The 9528-nt window shown below is 42.9% G+C and overlaps 1 protein-coding gene across 11 annotated transcripts in view; it reads right to left on the bottom strand.

Moving 5' to 3' along the window:
- LHFPL3 (LHFPL tetraspan subfamily member 3) overlaps positions 1-9528 on the bottom strand; it is a 258805-nt gene that overhangs the window by 113394 nt on the left and 135883 nt on the right. The gene's annotated exons all lie outside the window — the stretch shown is intronic.

The following is a 9528-nucleotide window of genomic DNA, read 5'->3' as shown; positions in this document are numbered from 1 at the left end:
TGCTCAGGAATATCCATTGGAGAGCCCTAGAGATCAGGGTTTTCTGCTTAGAAAGCATAAGACATCCAGAGGACGAGTCATCCATCTACAGATAGGTGTCTATGACAGGCCAAATGAATCACACTGCAGATGTTGTCTCTCTCTGGTAATTACTGGAGGAGAAATACCTTCTAGACAGCTACAGATAGGTAAAAGGAATCTCATCCAAACTGTCTCGTGACAGAATTTTAAATAATTTGAAAGTGTCCTTTAATGTACAGAAGGCTGTGTAAGTGTTAAGAATGAAACTACATTACCCACCATTTTTTGGTGCAATCTTTGGTTGTATTTTTTCTAACGCTATTTTTACCAGTAAGGCTCTGATCCTGCCAGCTAGGTGTGTACAACTCACTGGATGCCTCTTGAAGACTATGGGTTACTGACAGGAGAGATTGCATTTGTTTCTACCATTGCCTGTTCGTTCCTCCCATTCCATCCAGCTCTCCAGCTGCAGCTTCCTCTTAACATGAGAGCTGGAAGATGGAAAGAAGTTTTCAACATTTAATATTTCTCAGTGTGCTCTTTCTCTCCAAACCTTTCTTTTTCTTTCTTTATAAAGAAAAAACTACCTATCCAGGCAAAGAGGTATACTTATAATAAGTAAATTATCTCCATTGAGTCAAAATGATTAATAATCAAACAGGAAATTCATGATGTGAACTGTCCCCATCTCTTTATGACATTTCTAGAAAGAATCTGAAATCATAGAGGAATTATTCCTAAGAACCATGTATACAGTGAGAGGTAACCCCAGCAAGTGCATTCAGCCTGACCGACTCCACATAAACTGGGTAACATCTGAAAGCAAATTCAACCCAGAATGGCTGGGCATACACAATTTAACAAATTCCACTGTGCAAAATGCACTGGGGAGGGAAACAGTTTTAATCAGTGGCATACTTCTTATACTGGGCTGGTCCGGGACATTGTGTATCTATCTATGTTCCTGCTTACTTGTCAGGAAGCCCCTCTGCAGTTCTCCCAAGGTATGTGCAGGTACGTCTGTAATGTGCACTTCAGGAAAGTGCAGTTTCCCAAAATAATGCTGACATAGCAAGCTCTGAGAGTAGGAGCAACTCAGCTTGTCAGTGTGGACCCATGCCCAGGGTAATTTGCAGTGCTGAGGAACAGAAATGATGAGTTTGGGCATAGCAATGGTACTAATGTGGCTAGAACTTCAGGAGCCAGCCGCCACCTTTGTGCAGCACTGTGCTCTGCTGTACAGGTGAGCTTGCTTGGAATTACCTTCAGTGTCTGTGAGTTGCAACTGCTTTGTACAACACATACATACCCTTTGACAAGGACAATATGCTGTGACTGCCTGGGGATTCACTCTAAGTGCTAACACAGGAGTTGACATATCACTGTGATATCTTCTGGGAAAATTTCCCTTTGCTTAGGAGAGAGGAGCTATCTGTTGTTGAAAGATTTTCAACTCCTGAACCAATCACGTAGAATTTTTTCCTATTATTGGATGGAACATATTTATTTAAGCCTAGAAATAATCAATCATTAGTCAACAACCCTGTGCCATGCCTGGATCCTGGAAAACCAGAAATGTTGCCTATTCCAGAAAGCTCAACAAAACAAAACAAAACAAAAAAATATTATTTATCCTTTCAAGACCTATTCATCTTAATATATATTTTTCTGCACCCAGCTCTCAAAGACAGGATATGATACACAAGAAAATCATGATCTGATCTAAAATGGCAGTTGCTGTGCTTCTATAATAGCCATATAATCAGATAGAACATGCTAGGTAATGTTGGTGTAAGAACAGCATATATTAGTTGATAAAATTGAAGAGATTAATTTCTGTCTTTCATGGAATTAATTAATTTAGTTGGGTAAAGCTCATTACCAACTACCTTTTCCCTTTTACACAGCAGGAATATTTATAGAATAAGGAAGTTTGCAATGTTTACATACAAAAAAGTTGCTAGCCAAGGATAATAGAAAGAACCACACAGTGCAAACTGTTAAGGATGCTTATTTCCAACTGCTGTCAAACCTCACTGCATAATTAATTTTCATTGTTCAAGTGGACATAGTTAAACCAACATAAGTGGGAAGAAGTAATGAGATTTGCAAAATTTTCAGCTGTAAAACAGGATGGCTCCTAACACAGGATTGTCCAAATGGCAGCCAGTGGGCAAGAGAAATCGTTGCATCCACACCAGCACTAGAAGAGACAGTGGGGGTCGAAGTATAAATACAAGTGCTTGCACCTACAAGTTGCCCCCTTTGGTTTCTCATAGTGGGCAAAGGGGAGTCTGAATCTGTTACCTAGCCATCCCAACCTACAGGTAAGAAATCTGCCACCATTCATCCATTGCTGAACCTGAAGAACCAATACAAAATGTACCTTATGACCACCAAAAGTAAAATTTTCCTACATATTCAAAACATCCAATTGCACTTGCTTAAGGTCATAAAGATGTAAATCACATATTCAACAAATTTTATACACAAAAAATGTACCTTTGGTAACCAAACACAATAATGTTTTCTGACCTTCACTCCTCTGTTGATTAAGAAGTACTCCTCTAATTGTTTAAAAAATACGAACATGTACATAGTGCAAGTGCTGCTAGTTTTAGATAAGTTAATACAAATTTATTTTTACTCAGACAAAAGATCACCCATCCCCTCTAACCTTTACCAGAGAACAAAAGCAATAAGATACTGTGTTTAACATCAGAAATCCACACCTGAATAACAGAAAGTCACTGTAACCAGGGAAACTGAGCAGTGGCATGGACAGATTTTTCATTTAAGCTTAGATGGGGGAGAATTAATATGATTATTGCAGAATATTGGCTTTTGAACAATATCAGTGCATTGCAACTTCAACATTATTTTTGTGGTGATAAAGAATTCTGTGTGTAGGGAGAAATCTTTAAAGGCAAGGACAGAACAGAGTTTCTAAACTGATCAGATTTGCTCTTTGTCACAGATTGTGATAGATAACGTGCTCTTGTCTGGCAAGTGTGTGGAGATGGTGCTTACAGCAGTCTCCTGCTAACAGAAACATGAGCTGGGCTATGGGGATGATTACCACCACGAGCCATCTTCCTTCCTTTCTGTAATCCTCAGCTGTGACTGAATTGTGTGAATATATAAATCTGCAATTTCTACACACCAGTAATGAAGGGAAGGACTGGTGCCATGCTCTGGTGGCGGTTTTGAGAGCACAGTCCGTTACTAGCAGTATTTTCCTGTGTCAAGTTATTCACACAGGCAACAACCCTGGCAGCAACATTACAAGCAGAAAAGCAGGATTAGAAAAAATGGCAAATACTGTTTGAATGTTATTTCAGTCTTTTCTTGTCAAGCAAAGCAGGTTCTCCCCAAGCGATCTGCCAGGATGTGGTGGTTTTACTCAGGTGGGCAGCTGAGTTCCACCACAGCCACACTCTCACTCCCCCTCCTCAGAGGGAAAGAGGGAGAAAATACAATGCAAAGGGCCAAAGGGTTGAGATTAGGACAGGGAGGTCACTCAACAATTATTGTCATTGGCAAAGCAGACTCAAAGTAGGGAGACAGTAAAATTTATTGTCTATTAATAACAAGCTAGAGAAGCGTGAAACAAAGAAAACAAACTAAAAACACCTTCTCCCCATTCACCCTCTTCCATCTCCTCTCCCCGAGCAGCACAGGGTAACAGGGAATGGGGGCTGCGGTCAGCTTTTCCTCCGCGGCTCCTTCTTGGTCACTCCCTGCCCCTGCTCCCTGTGGGGTCCCTCCCACGGGATGCCGTCCTTCCCAAACTGAGACTGTGGGGGCTGCCCACAGGCAGCAGCTCTTCAAGAACTGCTCCCACATGGCTCCGTCCCACGGGGTCCATCCCCCAGGAGCAAACTGCTCCAGCACGGGTCCCCCACGGGCGGCAGCTCCCCCCAGGCCCCCTGCTCCTGCGTGGGCTCCTCTCCACGGGCTGCAGCTCCGGCCCGGGGCCTGCTCCTGCGGGGGCTCTCCATGGGCCGCAGCCTCCTCCAGGCCACATCCACCTGCTCCACCGGGGGCTCCTCCACGGGCTGCAGCGTGGAGATCTGCTCCATGTGGGACCCATGGGCTGCAGGGGGACAGCCTGCTCCACCAGGGGCCTCTCCACAGGCCGCAGGGGAACTTCTGCTGCGTGCCTGGAGCACCTCCTGCCCTCCTGCTGCACTGACCTTGGGGGCTGCAGGGTTGGTTCTCGCTCCTCACTCTCCCAGCTGCTGTTGCACAGCAGGTGGTTTTTTTTTTTTTTTTTTTTTCCCTTTCTTAAATAAGCTCTCACAGAGGTGCAAACAACATTGCTTATTGGCTCAGCTCTGGCCAGCAGTGGGTCCCTTTGGAGCTGGCTGAAACTGTCCCTTATCTAACATGGGGCAGCTGCTGGGCTCTTCTTACAGAAGCCACCCCTGCAGCCCTCCACTACCAAAACCTTGCCACATAAGCCCACTACATAGGATGAGGAGACGGACCCATCCCAGCAGTTTCTGCCTTTCTGAGGGCTGACCAGTAGGTCCATGTCTGCTCTCCTCACAGCACAAGCTGATACTCATTTCACACTTCCCAGCTGTTAGCTTTCTGAGGACTTGTGGAATGCACCTGAGCCTGGGCATGATGACCCTGTGTGTTTCTGGGGCTCAGCAGTAGCTTTTTGCCACTAAGCGATGCTGCTCAGCAGGAAATGGAGTTATTGTGTGGTCCTTGGTACAATGGAGAACTCCAGCAAGAAGTAACCTGCTCATTGGTGTCTGTCCTGCTTCACATGAAGCTTTCAGGAGCAGAGCTTCTCACCTAAGCCCATTGTGTGAGACTTGATGAAAACAAAGAAGCAAATCTGACTAGCAACTCATCTCACATAGCTCAGACAATAACTTCAGCACGGCAAGCCTTGTTCCTTAGAGGTACAGACCTCTACTCTCCCCATTAACTGTTGAGGTAGCCTAGAAAACCAACTTATTCTAGGTTAGCTTTCTGAAAGCAAGTCCAGGGAGATGGCTGTAAACCTTCGCTTTCCACAGATCAAAATACTAACTGCTCAATCCACACTGAAATACCCAGTATTTACAAGACTATACAGAGGGCTCTCACAGCCTTCTCATTACACTTGCACTTTTGAGACACTTTATTCCTGAAAGCTGCTCTTTGAGCAAGGCTGGTCAGCTTGGAGGTCTGAGGAAGCTGACAGTCTATAATTTAGTAACCCTTTTTAAGATTAAAATATTTATTCTGAAGCCTTTCTACTTCATATTCCTCTTTATTAGATGGGAGAATGGCAGCTGTATGTCTATCTGTCAGTACATGATCATAATATTTATATCACCTCTGAGGACCTTGCCTGTACACAGCTGAAAAGCAAATGCTTCCTAGACAAAACAGGCATTCCTCGTTTTCTGTGAAGGCACCTGAACGTTGAAATTTGCAGGGCAAGAATTTTCCAGAGAAATCAAATATTTGCATCAACACAAAAAATGCAGAAAGAGGTACATGGATAGAGGAAGTTCTGAACAGGGCATAGGAAGAAAGACACTTGGACTTTTTTTAATCATCTGTGACCTTTTTCAAATGTGGGGCCAGAGAGGGGAGTAAAAATTACATAGGAAAGGCAGAGACCCTGGCCTTATAAAGGAAGCCATGAATTACAAGATAGGGTCTTGGACATCTTGGACATCCCAAGAAATGTTGATGTTTGATAGAAGGCTGAGTTCACACTATGCGACCTGGTAGCTCATTGTATTTGCTTAGATTAAGCTTATTTTATTCTGTCTGAAAAGGAGTTGAGATGGAAACCAGCACAACAGGCCTACCAGGGAGCTTTCACTATTTTCTATTCTGGCACTGATGGGGCCACAGTGGAACAAGCGATGGAAGGGGACACTTGAGGAGGGTCTATATCTATATCTAGCATCAGGACTCAGAAATTTGAGCTACAAGGTCTCAGCCCTCTCAGAAGGATGCCCGAGGAGTTTCTGGTCCCTCAGGAGGGCCCAGAACCCAGACGTCATCCCTGTAACCTGCTCAGGCTTGTGGAGCATTACACAGATGGGAGCTGAGACTGAATACAGTCTCAATACATGGCTGGGGACTGGGGAGCAGGAAGGTGAGGGAGCTCCCGACCAGGGTAAGGAAAGTCAGAGAAATCACCTAGGATAACTGCTCTGCGAGGTGCAAAGCTGCTTCTGCTTCAGACAGGTGTGGTTAAAAAATGATTTTCTGCACGTGTTTACCCACATCACTGCAGAAAAATGAAGATGGCAGGAGTTTTTTGTGCTCAACTCACAGTTATCATTTTCAGGGTGTTTGTACAGGGTTTCTGTCCTCTCCTGAATGTCAACAAGGCACTAATGTAATGTCCTCCAAGCTCTGTGCTTCAGTCCATAGCAGCTACAGCTTCCTTATGCCCAGCTACTGCTGGTTTTGTTTTGAGACCTGACTCTTGGACACTGGAAATTTCTACTCATGCAAACTGGCTCCATGGGATTCCAGTCCCAGCAAGGGCCTTTAACTGCTGTTTGAAAGCAAGCGACTTTACTAAATTCACTTGCTGTGAACATCCATGTATGTAAAACTTCACCACTCAAATGTTTATGAAAAGCATGCAATGGGTGCAAGTAAGCCTAAACTGAATGAGTTATTTGAAAGTACACATTGGCCAGAAAGAATTTTTCTGTAATGTTTGATTATTTCCTATTAACTAGAGAAAGCCTAAACCTCCCTCAGGAAAGGTAAATTCCCAGTATGTCTTTCCCTATCCAATTTCTGTAAGGGTAACATTACCCAAATCTGGAAATATCTCCTTGGAAATAAGAAAAGTTTGTTTTTTAGTCCTTCATACGTTTAGGTAAATTACTTATTTTTAGCTTCCTGTGTTCTACAAGCAATAAAAAAACATTTTTTCTTTCCCTTGTGAACTGCTAACAGGGATAGTCTTTGCTAGCAATTCCCCTTGAAATAATTTGTAGAGGTAATTAGAGGAAAAGGTCTCTGAAGACTTAGATTCAATGTTCTTCAGATTTTCAACAACTAAAAATTTGAAAGCATCCACCTTTATTACCAAGTTGTTCATCTTTTTCTATCAAAATGTCCTGAAAGCAAAGTAATAGCTGTGCAATTTGCCACTGAAAAGGTTTTCCTTCTAAATTAGTTATTTTTCCTTCATTGCTTCATTGTCCTTGAGTCTGCCAACTATGCCTACAAAATCCAGCAACTGATAAGATCTACTAAGTCCTTGGAGGTAGTTGCGTGACATTTGTAGACCTTCCATCAGACCTCATGATGAAATTTACTGATTCAGTATCTGTTAATTGCTGACCATTGAGCCAAACCTTTTAGACTGATGTGTCTCTAGGAGAATTTAATGTATGTATTCATCCACCCAGGCCACCAATCAACCTGTGGTTATTTTCTATTCACAGTTCATGTACGAAATTGCACCTCACACTTTTAGATGTCTGCATTTGAAAAAGAGAAATTCAGACAATGTTTGTATGGACCGAAACTGTAGTACCCTCCTAATGAAATACTGGATCAGAGCTGCAGTATCGCCACACTTAATTATCTCTGTGCTGTTGCTCATATCACACAGCTTTTATGATGTCTCCACATTTTCTTCAGCAAATTGTCGCATATTTAACTTCAGCAGAGAAAAACCAACCAACCGAAAAGTAAAAGAAAAAAACAAAAAAAACCACAACATTCAGGGGCAACAAGATTTTTACAGGAGCCAGAGCACCAGTAGATCTGTTGTGGATGGAAATATCTCTCATACTCAGGAAGTAAAGTAAAGGAGCCTTCTAAAAGCAAATTCTCATTCTTGCTGGTGGAAGCATATCACACTTCAGTGTCACTCCAATCACACAGCTAAGTGGAGAGAATTTAGAAGATGATTTAAGAGGGGGAAAAAAGGATCTGAAGTAACAGCTCTATGGGGGAGCTTGACATGTGTGTTGATCTGTTTTCTGATACCACAGGAATAACAAGAATATAGTTTGGGTTGCAGGTAACTGTGCTTCCTAGTCATCATGCAGTGTCACTGCTCTAGCATCAGGAGAAGCCTGGTGACTCACAATGTACAGAACATGCAGTATATACAGTACAACACGTGGTTTAAAGACAAGCAGGACGCAGGGCACTGAAAGTCTTCTTCCTAGCACCTTTAGTCAAGAACATAGTGTAATTGGGAGGGTTTATGTCCAGATTCCTATTTGTTTAAGTGATAAATTCAAAATATGGTTTGCTAAATATGCAAGGTAATTCAAAATGCAAACTGCTCACCTTGTGTAATCAGATTGAATGCAGCATAACTAGACAGCAAGTATATTGCCAGAGATTTCAATCATCACCTTCCTAGCCCTTCCATAACACTTGGAATTACACTAGGAAGTACGGAACAAGTCCATCCATGGGTGCTGGACTCCACAGCTGGAATTCACTAAGACCCCAATCAGAAGACGGCATATATCAGTGAAAAGATTTCCCTACCAAGCAGGGTCACAGAGGACCACCCAGGTGGCACAAAAGCATAAAAAACAAAATCAACAAGAGTTGAGATTTCATAGTGAAAATCTACCCTTCCAGCTTCTCCTGCATGGCAAATGCTGAGTGTGCTCTGGGCTTCACTCCCCAGCAGAAAACTAGGGAGAGAGCTTAAGGTATTCAGAGATACCTGTGATAGGAGTTTTCCTGATAATCATATACACAAAACAGGAAATTGTGCTTCTTCTAGTCAAAACAAAGCACAGCTTTTCATTCTGTGATCACCACTTAGAATTGTGAGCCTACTCTTTTTTCTCACACACCATCCCATTAACTTGAACAGTACTATTTCTGTCTTGGTTAGGATTACTAGTATGAGTAAGAGTTGCTGGATTGGGCTGTGTGTTTGGAGTGTGATTTTTATTTTAGGTGCGTGGGAGCAGAGCCCTGAGTTTGCACGGAGTGATGCTGGTGTGAAATGCTGGGGAAAGAGCATCCAAGGAGCTCTGTGAAAAGCAGATAAAGAAGTAAGTGTGAGAGAGGGAGGATGAATGGGCTGAATGATAAAATAGTCTCAAAACAAGCCCCAGACATTTGAATATTTATTTTGATTTATTCAGGTTGTGATAGCCCCAAAGAGCACTTTTAAGTGCTTAATTTGCTTTGCTCCATTGATCTTAATTAATCTTGCCCTAGGCTTTCAAACTTGATGAACATGGAGAATTTAGGGGTAAAAAAAAAAGGGGGAAAAAGCCTTTTTCTTCACCTTGTGACATACTTTAACCTCCTCGCAGCAGCAGCAGGCACAGTGGGAATGTGCCAGCACGCACCAAGCAAGGGGAAAGTCCCACAGAAGGGTCTGTAGGGAGCCCCTTCTCTGGTAGAGATGCTCAGGTGTTTGTGTGGGGTGCTAAATTCATCTGCTGAATTTAAAGCAGAAGACAAGTATCTAACACTGAAGGCATCCCTACGGACAGATCAGACCCAGTTTTTCCTGCAGCCAACAAAATGCCAAGT

The sequence above is a fragment of the Anser brachyrhynchus genome (genome assembly GCF_964034855.1).
Source record: "Anser brachyrhynchus genome assembly, chromosome: 1".
NCBI classification, from domain to species: domain Eukaryota; kingdom Metazoa; phylum Chordata; class Aves; order Anseriformes; family Anatidae; genus Anser; species Anser brachyrhynchus.
This window is presented reverse-complemented; position numbering and strand designations above follow the sequence as displayed.